Source organism: Falco biarmicus, chromosome 3, assembly GCF_023638135.1.
Source record: "Falco biarmicus isolate bFalBia1 chromosome 3, bFalBia1.pri, whole genome shotgun sequence".
Lineage (NCBI taxonomy): Eukaryota > Metazoa > Chordata > Aves > Falconiformes > Falconidae > Falco > Falco biarmicus.
Window position 1 is genome coordinate 97,838,888 of NC_079290.1, and position 15,995 is coordinate 97,854,882.

Consider the following 15,995-nt stretch of genomic DNA (forward strand, 5'->3'; position numbering starts at 1 on the left):
CACTGCAACTAAATAAATGTCCATTCCTCTGAGTGAGGTCCATTTAACAATGCCCTGCCGGCTTTAGAAAAGGATTGTAGGTCATAGGTTCTTGATTGAAACAATAAACAAACCCTGTGAGCGGTAAAGTTAGCTGGAGGAACAAACACAGAAGATTTGTTTAGTGACATAAATTAGGACTTAGAATTATCTCAACAGTTTACATAACATTTGCTGCGTACGAATCCATTGCCTGTGGTGTTTAATATTGCATGTATGATTTGGCAGATCCAGTGTAATTTTACAGTGAAGCAAGGACACAACAGATGACAACCCTCCATGTGGCAAAAAAAAAAAAAAAGTGATAGCTGTATCCACATATTGCAGATGTAGTGAAATAGATCTGAAATAGCAATTATTTATTTATCTGCATGTAGGATTTTTGTGTCTGTTTACTGATTTTGGTTTGGGGATTTTATCTTATTTTGGTTTTGTACTTAGGTCACTATTGCCTAAGTAAGAACTTAATATTTGTAACATACTGAGCGCATCACTTCATGTTTTGGAGTCCAGTGCCAGTTGCTTCTTGTAACACAGCCATAGTAACAAGGTGCAATTTGAGGTACTGATACTATTCAAATCAAAATAGGAAGGATGATAACCTTGCAGACAAAAGGGCATGCAAAAATGTACGTGTATTTTGTCCATGGGATTCTATCTGCATTCATTATGACAGTTTTTAACTACTTGAACTGAGGAACCTAAACATGGCCAATCACTCTGCACAGAAATCTGTGGTTAGAAAAGAGCTTTGCCAGGGAGCATTTCAGAGCCTTCATACCACCCTGCTACACCTTTCCCAAGAGGATTCAAAGAACTTCAGCAAGTGAAAGACTTGCAAAGGTGCCCTTTGATGACAGGCACATTACAGATACAATTCTTCCTCTGTGCAGTCATCAAAAAACATTTCAAGTGCTAAGATCTATAGTTCTGCTTTCTGCTATGTTTAGTGCCATCAGAAAAACCCACCCTAAAAAATAAGAAAACAAAAAACCAAACCAAACAACTGCCCCCGCAGGATCTGGGTCAAGAACTTTCTTGTTGCCAAGTAGCAACGTTGTCCTGACTGCAGGGTAGCAGAGGCAGTGGGGGATATGCAATCTATCTAATACATAGATGAAGATATGACTTCTGGAAATCCCAGAAGGTGCAGATATGGCATACGGGCATGTACTGGCCCCTCTGAGCACTGCCTGCCATCAGTGATAACAGGGCTATTTAAACACAGTCTGCTGAAGAAATAAGCAGCATTTTCTATTCAAGTGCCTGAGCAGCAAGCAGCCAGTCATATTAAATGCTGAAGGAAGGAGTCTAAGGATTAATTTCCAGGGAGGTTGTCTGTATAACAGCAGCTATGTCAGAGGAGTAATATCTAGTTTACACAACAAAATATCCTTGAACTATTAAGCTGCAGGCAAAGACTGCAAATCAAAATTAATTACAACTCTGTGTCTTGGCTGTACAGAGACAGAAATGCTGCAGCCCAGTAGAGAAGAAAAGCCAGCCAGAGCACTGGTGAACGTTTAACAGGAGTTTATATTTTTAAATACACGGACTACATCACAGAGAGGGACAGCATCTAGCAGCTTTCCCCTTAATTTGGGGTACTTCTGTTACTGAGACAGAAATAAACGTTTCACTTTTGTATTTTTTTGAACATAAAACTACAGGGCATTTTCATATGTGAGGACGAAAACTACCTTTTTTGCTTTACCCATCTTATTCCAGACTACAAATAGACTCACCTTGCCATTGTGAATATTCACTGCCCTCCTCCCACCCCTAACTGTTTATTCAACCATGGCAACATTTTGGGATAGAATTATCAAATGGCTGGGATAAATTTTACTGTGATTTAACTTGGCGCAGCCTTTTAAGTGAAAGCATTTGCTATTACAGACCCTGATAATGGCACCCCTAGGTACAATACTCTATTTCAGAAGATCTGTGTTAAACATTATAAATTCCAAAATAGTTACCTCCTCTGGAACAAAATCATTAAGCCGAGTAGCCTGACTTAATTAGACTTAAATGTCACCAGTGATTCGCTCTGTTTTAATAAACTCATCTGTTTTCATGTCACTTCTGTAATTTATGCCATAAAAAGCCAGTCATGTTGTTCCAATGCCTCAGGAGCACAGTTAGGAACTATCTGAAAACCTTCCAGGACTACCTTCTCAAAGGTTTCATGCCACTGTAGCAGCTGCACACAGTGCCTGTGAACATAAAGCCTTTCCAGGGAAAGGCATCACAGACAGCTTTGTGGCTACTAGAAAATTTAGCGCAACAACATTAAAAAAAGGAGCCCAAGTGCAGCTGAAGGAAGAGCTCTATTAAGAAATCCGCTTTGCTATACAGCTCTGAAAGTGAATAAAGAAGCAGCAAACATAAGGAAATGGGTGTTTATGGGAAGACTATTGCAAAATGGTAAGTTGCAAAATTTGCCTGGTAGCTTAGCAAGTTCACTGTCTTCCCTAACGCTTTTGTAAAGAGGTGCCAGAGCTGTGGGTCAGAGCCAAAGAACAGGCTTTCTTCAACACACAAGGTCTTTTCACCTTGACCTTTCAATATACCTGGGTATTAAAGTTGCCTCAGGAATCTGTGTAAAGATATTACATGCATTCAGTCCACCAGCACTTTAAAAGCCAATAGATGACTTACCAATATTCTCCAAGTATACATTTACATGTGGGAGGGCAGGAAAGGAGCTGTGGTAAGGATCTCAGATCTGCGCATTTAACTAAGTAGTGCACAGACACCATCCTAAAGGGAGTTTAAGCGCTCTGCAGCAGAACTTCATGTGATAACCTCCAAGGCACAAACCCTAGAAATATGTTCTTGAGCTCTCTAAAGATATTCCCCTTTCATGATAGACAGGAGCCAGAACATATATAAACAACTACAGGTTACCTAAGTTTCATAAGATTGGTACTTACCATTGTGATGGATCCAGTCTAGGAACAGAGTTTGCTGGACAGGAAGCCTGCCCCAATCTACTTCAAAGCACAGCTGGGAGTAAACAGGTACGCTAATGAAGAAATTACATATGCTACTCATTTACCAGCTCCCAGAGGAGCCTTAATAGCAGAAGTTGATTACACATGCAGCAGCAAGAAGGTCCTATACCTGATTAAACACATTTGTGGGTACACACTCCTTTCTGTGCTAGAAGCAAACAGGACAGGCAACATGCAGCCAAAACTAATTGTAATGCATCTCCTGGTCAGATTAACAGGACCAAATGCTCACCCTGGTTGGTGGTATTTCTAATTAGAGACTGAAAGACACTACCTGATATCTGTGATTAAAGAAAAAAAAAGCCAATTAAATGAGCATACAAATACCCTAGGTATATTTTGGTTTTATGTTCTTTTTCCTCTACAAATACTGACAAGATCGGTGTGCATGAGTTAGTGATGAGTGGATATTGCTGAAACTGTGTTTGCTTTCCATTTTGTTTGAAGCAGCTCCACTGGAAGCAGGTTTGTTTACTTACTTTGTTTATTTACCTGGTGTTTGATAAATGGTCTCTGACACTCAGTTATCAGGGATTCATACTCACATCCCTTATTGGAAACTCCATTCTACTAATTGTTGCTGTAAATAGGACAACACAAGAGGTGGTTTTGCCTCCAGGCTGTTTCAGCCGAGTCTGGTATCAGCCATGTTTTATTACAACCTGTAAGACTGGAATCTCTTTGATTGTCCTTCCTAAGACTTAGGATTTCTTTTTCTTCTTTTTCCCCTTTCACATGCAGTCAGACACGCAGGGTACATTTAAAGGAATATGTTGATCTTAATGACCTCTCAAAATTTATCCTGGGGCTAATCAGTGACTTGCTGTGTTGTGCTGGCTAAATCTATCATGGTATTGAATAATTCACAGCCTGCCTTAAAGGCTCCAGACTAGGTGATTTACCCCATATTAATGTGATGCTTTTGAATTTTAACAGTCTTATGTTAATGTTTTACAAAATGATAAAGCACTACAATGATAAAGCATGCTTCTGAACTCTCCAGCAACAAGGGATGATGGTTTGAACCACATAACTCTAGCAAAGGGCATCCAACAATATCAGATTTATGACTGTTGCTGCAGCATCTGTCATAAGCTTGGACCAGAGCAAACCATTTTGTTGCATCTTACCCTGTTCTTATTGCACAAGTGGCCTTTCCAAACCTGTCTGACACTTTAATGAAAGTAGTCAGGCATAAAAGGTAGGGCATTCTGAATGCAGAATTAAGTGTTCCAAAACTGGTTTAGTGCAGAGGTTATATATCCCTTTGAGAAAAGACTTAGAAGAGAACAAAAGGGATTTCATCACTCAGAGGTTAGAATTTCACAGAGCAGCGCTCACGAGTGGGGTCATAGTTTTCCATTTGAAAAGGAGACAGCCTGCCAGCAAAGCTCAATGTGTTAGGCACATGTTGGGTGTTGAGAATCATAAAATGCAGGCCAGGTGATGTGAACACTCACACCCCTTTCCTCCAGCTCTACTGCACCTTTGTATTTCAGTCACTCAAGAGACCATACATGTGCTTTTACTAGCATCTCAAGAGAACAAGTGAATGGCATTTATATCTTAAAGCTTGCTTATGTGCTTGCTGTGAGAAGGGAGTTGTGGGCGGGGGAAAGACACAATGTCTCTTCAGTATCTGCTTTATACACTTCAATGGCAATGGCATGCTTGTACCTACACAGAATGGAAACTAAAGGGCAAGTACTTCAGCCCTGGACCTTCTGGTAGATGGCAAGGTGTCAAAAGAACTTCAGTTCTGCTAAATGCAGCCTAATACAGATGGGAGAGAGGGGGAAACTTCTTACTCACCTGACATTGGTCAACTCAAGCTTCTGAGAATGGAACTTGCTGACAGTTTGCATGGAAGATGGTGGCTCTCCATCTTCATACAAGGAAAGGCTAGAGAAGAGAAAAAAAGGAAGACAAAGAAATGAGAATAAGGAATTGACAACAGTGCGGAAACATAACACACAACAGTGTGAGGCATTATCTGGATTGCAGTCTGAAGTACCATTTCCTATCACTGACAGGCAAAACAATTGCCTTTATGGATTTAAAAAATATTTTTTTGTTCCAAAAGGCAAGAAAAACCCCACACTTATTTTCCTCACATGACTCTGTGTTCCATATTTATTCTGACAGGGAGAAGAGGACAGCATTTAACAGAGTAAGCTATCTAGAAATGCTAAGATCTTGAGTACTAAGGTGCTCACCTAGCAAATAAAAAAATTAATCTTTAGTTTGCATTTCCTGGCTTGCAGTAGAGACCCAAGCCTTCATTTTACATACTCCAACCTAGTTCCTCAAATGATAAAGTATAGAAGCTATCTCTAGCATAATGAATATAGTGCATAGCAATGCACTATGGAACAGCTGCTGTTAGTTTTTAAATGGACTGCAAGCAATTATGGAACTCACCTGGGACATAAAAGCCCCAGGTTTTCATTCAGTGTTAATTCAGATAGCCATGTTAGTTTCTGGCTTACTGGCTGCTCTAGGGTGGGACTGTTTGTTTCCAGAAAATTCAGTCTCCACCTAAGAGATTTTCATGACAGCTGGAATGTTTTGTTAAGACAAGTCAATGTTAACAGCAGCAGCAAAAATATCCACCAGTTCTTCTAGACACTTCCAAAAAGATACTACAGAACTACTTTTCACAACACATGCAATTGAACCGTGAAGACTGTGGCTACAGTTCAAAAACCAATGACATAAAAAGTGACCGAACATTTAAAAGGCTAACAATACCATCTGGAATTTAAATGATCTCTATTAATACATAAGCTGGAAGAAGCACTAAACTGCATGCTTGAGAGTTTAAGCCAATCTTTGCTAGTAGGTATTAGAAGGAAATCTATTGCAGATTATCCTATCGTTGCCTAACTCAGGGTCTCATGAATCTGCATTGGAGCATCTGGTGCAGTCAGACAGGAAACTGAAGTATGAAGCCATGTTGGTATTTATGTTCTTCTGTATCTATAGCATGTGTGGAACTTAAAAACAAGCTGTGCACCTTCAGAACTTTAGAGAATTAAGTCGTGTATGTGGGTGACTGAGAATGCTGTTATATACATGCCTGAGATTGAATATCTACATTTGAACATGTTGGCTATAACATACATCTATCGCTGTAATGAAGTGCCCATAGGACCATTCAGGTACAAAGCCATCCTGAAACATAAAAAGAACAGCTTCAGCAGAGGTGCTATTCCATCTCCCAGGCCCTGAGAAGGATCCATTCTGTGTACAACATTCCTGATGGTTATTGTCTAACCAATTCTTTAAAAACTGCAAAACAAGCAATTCCATAACAACATTAGGCAGTCTATTTACAGTGCTTTGTAAGCTTTAGTGCTGGAAACTTTTTCCAATGCCCAGTTTACATCTCTCTGACTGTAATTCAAGCCTATCAGTTATATTCACAAAAGATATGGAGAGCAGATTACATCCTTTCTCCCTGCAGCAGCCTTTATGTCTCCCCTCTCCTCTCTCCTTTCCACATTTCTCTGAGGCTGTGTTTTCAAACTCCTCATTATCCTTACTCTTCTTCACTGGACTGACTTCAATTTGTCCACCTTTCAGAAGAGTCGTGATCAAATTTGACACAGTACTCCAGCTTGGATCTAATGAATGTTGAGTAGATCAGAAAGAGAGGCTGATGTGCCTTCCAAGGCAGGTTCCTGTCTTACATTGTACTAGGGCATCTTCCTTTTTTGCAACTGTTGCCTTATGATCAGCACGTGATCTACTAGAACTGCCAGGTTCTCTTCTGCAGAGCTGTCACTAACAACCAAATCTATCCTGTGCTTATGTAGCTGATTCTCCTTGTGTAAGTGTAGAACCTTTCCTTGCCCTTACTCAGCTGCATCTCACTTTTGCAAGTCACTCTTGTGTTTTGTCATGATCTTTCCAGATTCTCATTTTCTCTCTGATTTCTCTTTGGTCCCTTTTAGTGCTGTGTTACCTGTAAATGGAATAAATACAGTTTATATCCTGTCGTGCAGCCCCATGACAAAATCCTCTATATTAATATGGACAGCTTATAAATGCTAGGATGAAATAAAAACCTTCAGACTAGCGTCAGCACTTCCTTAGAAACTACAGTCAAACAAGCACAAAATTTACATCTAGAAACAGATTTTTTTTCATTCTTTTGCTCATTAAGTACTTGTTTGTTCCAGTTAACAATCAAAAAAAATCAAGCATTGACCTAATTCTAAAATCAAACTAGAGTTAATATCAGGAGTAGATGACATATATTTCTCTTTTAGCACTAGTCAATTTAAACATCAGTCATACAAGAACAGATTTACAGCTGAAATGAGTTGCCTTCTCAGAATAAATGAAGCAAGGAAGCCTGTTATTTCCTCACTCAATCTTTTGCATATAGCATATGTATTGTAAGAATAACCCATGTATTTCAAGGTCTGTAGAATTTAAAAGCATCCACATCTTGCAAAAGGAGCCTTAAAACTTACCTCCAGACACTGATTATTCTGGAGCATGAGTCATTTAGGAGTGTCTTAGTTAATAACAACCTGCAGAGGGGAAGAAATTTTATTCCACAGTCTAAAGTATTTTTTTAATCTTTTCTAGTATCAAACTTTACGGAACTAGCTCTCCTCCTCATGGTAAATACAGTTTTATGGTGTTAACCTAACAAATATCTTTGACTTCGGAAAAAATGTCATCTATTTCCTTACACTTAGACAAGAAATTACAGTAGAACCAGTTATGTCCCTGAAAGATTAAACATTTCTGAATGCAGCCATTGCATATCATTGCTGTAATTCAGTCACTCACAAATCCTCTCCATCAAGTTACATTAGAAAAAGTGTTAATGTTTCATTTAGAGTTTCATACATTAGTAGAAGAGCAACCAACTTTCTGAAAGAAAAATCAGAGCAATGGGTGTTCAAGAATATAAGTGAGAATGTTTTTAGTAGATCTTGTGTTCCTCACTGACCAGAACATGAGTAAGAACTTCTGTGTGTCTTTACAAGTTCTTGTCAAGGCTAAGAGTATATTTGTTGTCTCTGTATTATGGGAGATTCTTAATACTCATCTCTCTTGCAGGACTTCTTGAATACTTTTTTCAGCACTTCAAGACTTACACAAGAGATGCTGTATAAGTGGAAAGCATGATGGTGACACCTTTTTTTTAATATCTCAGCAATGATGACTTATTACTACTCTGCATTCAACTTCTTAGCCAAAGCACTTGATAATCTTCTCATTCAATCCTCTATACAGTAAAATTCCTTATTTACAAAAATAAAAGACTTATTCTGATTAAATTGTCTCCCTTTAAACAAAGATGAATAATTTTCGCTGTGGGTCTTCAACACTTAGCTGAAATATAACCAAACAGATGTCAAGAAATGGTAAGAAGCATCTTAAGAAGCTACTTAAATTATGAGTGGCTTTGTGTAGTTTTAAAATTTGCATCTTTTCCATTCTGAGTGGCAACAGAATGGAGACTTATTCTTGTTGCATGGATATGTTGTAACCAATAGATTTTTCACAGGGCTGTCCAAAGGAAAAATTAAAAATTAATTAATTAAAAGCTTTATGGAAGACAAAGCCTAAAATAGGATCACCAATTGTTGCAGCTACATTACTCCACATCATGAGCAATGGTGGCCTAAGAACCGGAAGAGACCTTGTTCTATACCACTGCAGAACAGAAAACCTTTTAGCTGTAATGCCCTTGGCTAGCTGTGATGGTCAGATATATACATTCTGTCTTACACAGAGGAGTTGAAGCCATGCCTGGCATTTTTATTTGTTACTACAAAACAAAAAATCAATGATAATGGTTTTTAATACTCTCTCAACTGTCACTTCAGGGCAGGGACTGCTTTTGTGCTTACAGGACACCTAATAAAACAGGGCCACAATTTAATTAAAAGGTCAAAGAGCTTTTAAAATTGAAATAACAAAAAAGAACTGCTATAGTAATATATTCCACAGAACCAGCCTGCAAACCCTGAAGAACCTGGGTAGAATGGCTGAGCCATTACAGAGCAGGTGATAATTATCTTCTTGTGTATGCCAATGTCACATTAGGACTTAGAGCAAATCTTCTTGCTGCAGCTTTAGCTCAATATTTCTTTACCGATTTACCACGGACAGAGAGAACAGATCATTCTTTTTCTTTCTGAAGCAGCCTTTTATGTACTTGAAGACTGTTAATTTAGCTCTGTTCAGTCTTCTGCTTTTTACTCTCAGTAATACCAATTCACTCGGTCTTTCTTTGAAGGTCATGTGTTGTAGACTTCTGCTCATTCTCATTGCTACCCCCCAATACACATCTAAAGTGTGCAAAGCTATCTTCTTGACCTAGAAGGAATATTGCAACATACTGTTAAACACAGGTTTCCAGAAAGCTGATAAAATATATCCTGTTAAAAAGCTGAGTGGCAAATAAAAGTAGGCAAAAACCCAGGAATGATAGTCCATAGCAGTGCCTAGAGCACTGTTTGCTAATGTTAACATAATAATAAGTGTATGTTTGTGTGAGAACTGGCAGGTAAACATACTGTCTGCTATGAAGACTTTCAAACCTCCTGGGGGCAGTGAAGATAAACCAACACTCTACCCCGAAAAGCAGACTCCAGCCAATTCAGTTTAATAAGCAGATCTCATCTCTCCAGTGCTGCATCAGTTCAGTACCCAGCATAATAAAATGAGTCATCCCATCATCTCTTCCTACTTCCAATGCTGTCAGCAAATTGCAACAGCTTAAGTAGCTCAGGAAAAAGTCTCTTTCTGCTGTTTCCTAAACTTAACCCATTTAGAATCCATGTGTTACGGTACAAGAGTATAAACTGAAGGCTTCCTAGCAATATTTCAGTGAATAATCGAGGGAATTACTGCTGTTTCCAAGAGAAGAAAATGTGAAACAAGTTTAACAAAATAAAATGAGCCTGGAGAGGGTTAATAACAGCCATTCCAGAGAGACTGCAAGTAATTTTACAAAGAATATTGTTGATTGCATGCCTACTGGACAAGTTAATACAGTGAAAAATGTCTGAGGAGAGGAAATGAATGGAAGATTGAGACTGCTTTGTACATTCAAAAAAAACCCTGTATCATAGTGAAAAAACAGCATGCTAGTCTGCTTTCAAATGTGTAATCAGCTCATTTTGGTTTGTTGATGATAGGGAGGTAAGTGGATAGCCAAATTCAGGTTAGCACAAGTGACTGTGAAGTGATTAATACTTAAGATACCTGAGGCAGAGTAAGTAGAAGTGCAAGATGTAATTAAGAAAATAAAGAACATGAATAGTAATGCTTTTCACACCTGGTGAGAAAGGGCGCATTGTTGACATGGTGTGATAGCTACAGATGGTAACTGAAGTGGGAAATGTGTGAGAGGTAGTGACAAAATACAAGGATTTGTAGGACTCTTCTGAAGAAGACCTGATTTTCAAAGATGTTTTCAAGTCAGGAGTATACAACCCTGTAAGTCAATTGGAGAAGGTGGGAGATGAAATTTTGTTTGTTAATTACAAATATGCTAACGGTGGCAAATAGGAACTCACTAGTTACTTAATCAGAGTGTCATTGCTCTACTATAAGCCTTACTTAAGACTACGTTAGGTAGTTCTCTTGTCTTAAAAATTAATTAGCAGTAAACTTTAACTTCTCTCACACTTCACAATTTAGGCAGATGTTTATTGAAGTAGGTAAATAAACTGAAATAATGAGCACATTTAATTAGGAATTTAAATTGTCTGAGAAGTTATATCCTAAGCTGCCTAGAACATGAACCAAACAGAAGGAAACGGTTTACGTGTAACACCTATCAATGCATGCGATGATGCAATGTATATATACTATCAAGTAACATTTGGGGTTCCATATTCACCATGTCTCCACGATTCCACTTCAGTTTTGATTGCCTAGTAGTTACAAGTTATTAAATAACAAACTGAGGAACAAAAAAATGCATAAATGCCTATAAAGATGTTTACATTAGAAGAAAAGGCTGTGACCTTTTTGCTGTTTATAAAGGATCAAGCAACAACTTGATAAAGCAGTAGCCACTGCTTTCAAGTCTGAGGTTGGTGGCATTAAGTAAGGTCTCCAGACAGCAACCTGTCCAAAAAAAAATATCTGGTATAACACAGTCTCCTTCAGCAGTGCTTCCGCCACCATCTCAATTAGCCATCGTCTCAATTATCTACCTCATGTATTACTGCGTCTGACAAGCAAGCAGCCCCGAAGCACAGACCACAGTCCCTGCTTCCTCTTTCATTTTCCAAGTAACAATTAGACCTAGGTATGATAGAATAGGATGTGGTGGATGTTCCCTTCTCAAGGGAGGGGTTACATGCCTCAGAGGAGCAAAAATATCCAATTGAAATCATGAAACTTGAATCCATTTTTTCCTGAAAAGTGAGTATTTTGGTATTTTCATGGACTATCTGCTCCTTCACACAGAATTCTTAATATCAGTCTCTCAGCCTTGACCATACAGCAAGTCATGCTTCCATTTGCTCCTGGCTGCAGAGCACATATCAACTCAGGGACAAGAAACATGTACTTCTTGGAAAAAACATGCTTCGGGCATGCAGTGGCTGCTGCACTCTTGCAGCACTTTTAACTACCTCTGTTTGTACCTCTGGGAAGATCTTACCTACACCACATGCTCTGCTGTGGAGGCAGAAACTAACCGCTAGGGTCTAACCCTTTTCTCAGTAAATCAAAATGGCAACATTCAGCTCTATTCCTTTTACAACTCAGAGTGAAGTTATCTTGCAGCAAAACCAAGCAAAGACTTTGGAGTAAGGAAATCAAGAGCTGCTATACTATGTGATTGGGGAAAGAAGAAGAGATTTTCAGGAGACAAAGGCTAAGTAAAAAAAAAATCAGATAGCAAGACAATGTCAGTATTTTTTGGTTTATTTCAATATGGGAATTTAAACTGATGACTTCCTGGGCTGCAGATTAAAAGCTTATAGAGGATGCAGATAATCTTTCATGCAGAGGATGTTGGAGGCTTGGAATTCACTTTTTGGTATTTGACATACCAGTTTTAATCCTCATGTTAGCTCTTGGGAACTCTCTGACCAAAGGTAAATAGCCAGCTTGTCTCTTAATAAGCATGAGGATAACAATTTACAATAACCTTAGGTTTGTGTGGAAGGGATGCTACATAAAGTATCTGTGCCATTTTCTGGATGGGACACTGGAGATTTAAATAAGTTTTACTAAATGAAACTAAACAAATGTTTTTATCAAACTATAAAATTAGTTAAATAAGTTCAGCATACTCAGATAACTTTCCTAATCCATCATACACTAGAAATTATTTTTCTGCTTAGCTAAATCTGCATTTACATGTTCCAGGTACCAACCTCAGCAGCAAATAGGTATTCTATTTCTACTACATAAATGACCACTTTCATTTTGCACATATCAAAATACTTTTCCCAGTAGTTTAAGAATACTCTAGCGCCAATTTTTATTAAGAGACTTATTTCATATAGGAAATGCATTCAAGCATGAATGTAACCTACCCTGTAACTGCTGTAAACTAGTATGAACATCCTAAAAATATTTAGTCCCCACTTATTCAAAATCAGCTCTTAAAATGACACTGTTCATAAATACTTTCAATATTGGATTTCTGGCTCTATACAGATTCAATAAATTAATTAAAAACTTAATCTACCACCATTGCTAGTGATGAAACATAAACTGGATGGTAAATGAGTGAACCATATTGGTGTCTTTTCCATAGGAAATACAAAAACCTATCTTGATTTTGATAAATAAATCACTGTTAGTTACAGTACGGCTGTAGCTGTGTGGCTTGCAACACTAGAGAAATAAAAACTCTAGAGTTTTGCCTAACAAGGTGGTTTATCCACCAGTTGTACGTGGCTTAGAAAGGAAAGACCTTGGTTTTCTCCCTTTCCTCACAGATATATAGATCCTTACTGTCTGGTTGGTCTGCATTGGAGTCTAGTGGTCTCCACTCGTTTGACCTGGACAGCAGTGGCCCCAAGAACGAACATGCTCATAAACCCTCTGTTATGAGCATATTATACCACTAGATTTTTAAGCAGGACTTGAAACTGTTTTGTACAAAAAAAATGAAGGTCCAGAGCAGCCACTATTTAGCTGAATCCCCACTCACTTCAGGAAGATGAAATTCAGCAAGGACATAGTAAGAATTACCAGAAATCTGTATTAGAGGCAAACCCATTGAAATTACATTCTTGCTGCCTTTATAGTAGGAATCAAGTAAACAAGATAGAAATTGTGTAGATAAAAATATTACTTTCAATCTGAAAGTTGGTGACTATGATCTGTAATTGCTAATAACTTTTAAAATGTATGCCCGTATTCTTTTTAAGGACTAAGGTTAACAATAGTTTCTAGTATTTCTTGCTTCCTATTCTTTCACCAATTAGTAACTGCAAGACATCTCTTTAATTTTAATTGGCCAAAAAGTAAACCGTGAAGATTGATCACCAAATACTTTTTCCAGACTTTAAGATAAGTAGGGTTAAGAAACAGAAGGAAAATTAAATAAGAGGAGCAATGTTTAATGCCTTTGGCATTATTTCTTTTAGTTAGTGGTGAATGCTAAGTGATGTTTCAAACTGAGATCACAGTTGAGCAGACAGAAAGGAAAATATCATTTTGTCTGTGAAGTTCTCAGAAAGATGAACCTGTCAAGAGGTAGAGAAATAGGTCACATGAAAGTTAATGGAAAGTAATAAATGGAATACATTGTGCCACAACGCTTCATCTCAATTAAAAGTTCACATGCTGAATGCCATTTAAATTGACATGTACCCAGCTCTTATCAGCTTGCTTATTTATAGTCTTTGCATTTACAAAGGCTGTTTATTCCACTGGGTGGTCTCTGGAATCCTCCTGTTGCATTTCTTAGTCAAGAATAATTGAAGTGTAAAGTAGCGAAATGCCAAGATTCATAGGAAAATGTTTCATGGGAGAATGTTTCTCTATTACAGATGTTCAGGTGCCTCAGAATAAACTGATGTTAGAGAAAGAGTGGGGTTTTTTTTCTAGCAGTGTCCAGCACTAGACTGACATGAACTAACCATTATTCTTTGAATGCAGTATCATCATCACTTTAAGAGGCAACTCCAACACCGCCTTTTTACAGTTCAAGACAAAAAAGAGTGGTTTGGAAGGCAATCCAGAGAACATGTCATAGCTGAATGACATGCCACACTGCTGCACCTCAGCTTCCCACACAGAGGTGTGATGAGAATAATGGACTTGCTGAAAGAGCTATAAAAAGCTGACTGGGGGGTTACAGCTTTATCCTTGCATGACGTTGTTGCAAGAGGTGGATAATAGTTTATAGGGATTACTTGAGCCACTTGTAGATGAGATAAAGCTTTGTAGCTTTTGTATGGGAGAGACGTCTTAAAGCTGAAGGTGAGACACAGAAAGATACTATAGGTACTACTAAAACTGGGAACATGACTGCAGCACGCTGAGGAGAAAAATGTTAGGCGTCAGAAGGGTGCATATTTTAAGTTGCATGTGAACTCTTGCTCTCTAGGTCAGATGTCTGACTTAGAGCTCCATCTTTAAGTACTTTATCCCTCTTCTTAGGTTAAATGCTTCACTAAACTCACTTGTCTCAGGGTGATAGTGGGAGATATTGTCTACATAATTGCTTGCTAGTCCTTGAACTTGCTCAGGAAATGAGAGCTCTGGTGTGTAGCCCTCTTTCAGTGCCAAGATCTCAACCATATTTCCTCCAACTCCACGGGAAATGCCTGCATCGTATAAGATTTGGGGAGCACCTTTCACCTCCTGTTATAGCTGTGCCACTGAGCTGCCTAGACTGCCAGAGGCAGCTAGCAAGAGGGAGCCTGGCATTGCAGGAATGGTCCACCACTACAACATGGAAGGGATGAGTATGGATCTCTGTTTTGTGATGAACAAATGGATGCCAGAGTGCCACAAGCACACTGAATAGAACAGAAACACGGGATGTTTGGTAGCTTTACTAGCTGAGAGCAGAACTGAGACAGGCACGGATCACTTCCTTGCTCAGACTGGGAGGCTAGTGTGCATGTGCAGAAGCCTACACACGGTCACCAAACACTTCCACTGCCACAGTGTTAATAGGATGCTTCATTTCAGGCAAAGATGTTTCTTAATTAAATGTAATTAAATTAAAAAAATCTCACAGGGCTTTTTTTCTGGTTTTTTTCTGGTTGTTTTGTTTTGGTTTGTTTTCTTCTGAATCATAGCCCTGACAGAGTAGTGATTTTGGAACAAAGACTGCATCAAACCTACAAGTCAGCAGGTAGATGGGCATGGTGGGAGTCTGGACTATGTGGGAGACATTCATTATAGCCCTCTTTGGGGGAACACAGTGCCTTTCAGCAGCTAAGAGCAAAACAAAACCCAAGAGATATTCAGTGAAAGAAATAGAAGCTCACAGTGCTGTGGCTCCTGTTTGCAACAGTTCCAAGATCTGCACTGCTCTGACAGTCAGGCTGGCCAATATAAAAGTCAGGAATAGGAGAAAAAACCTCTTACAACTTGTACAATTGCACAAGTATGCAGACGTCTTTTCAGAGAGTTTATAAATGAAAAGGAGAACTGTTCATCCTTAGCTTACAAACACGTAAATGTGCACTGCTACCATGCAAATCAAAGTATCTGTGATTTGAAAAAATCATACCTGTGTCTGAAGGTCTGATCCTGAATTGGCTGCTTACATTTAATTCTCCCAAGCTGTATGTGTTCTAATATCCTGAGCACTAAGGATTTTGCACTGAATTCTTGCTGATCCTTATTTGTTCAGTGTAGTTGAGAAACTGAGCACTTTGGGTAGCTGTCTTCCCTCCTCACCCAAAGCCTTAGGCTTATTCTGCTGTCAAAAGTCTGAAAAAGAATGCGTCAAGGGTTATATTTAAAATGCTTTTA

At 38.6% G+C, this 15,995-nt stretch overlaps 1 long non-coding RNA gene across 2 annotated transcripts in view; it reads right to left on the reverse strand.

Annotated features, from left to right (window-relative positions):
- Nucleotides 1-15,995, reverse strand: part of LOC130146580 (uncharacterized) — a 97,820-nt gene that overhangs the window by 35,945 nt on the left and 45,880 nt on the right. The window contains exons 4-7 of one of the 2 annotated variants that reach the window (XR_008820959.1): nt 15,751-15,953; nt 7,538-7,597; nt 6,933-7,023; nt 4,869-4,958 (exon numbers count right to left, since the gene is read on the reverse strand). This is a non-coding gene — a long non-coding RNA (uncharacterized LOC130146580). The remainder of the gene's footprint in view (nt 1-4,868; nt 4,959-6,932; nt 7,024-7,537; nt 7,598-15,750; nt 15,954-15,995) is intronic. The other variant, XR_008820960.1, reaches the window with a different exon arrangement.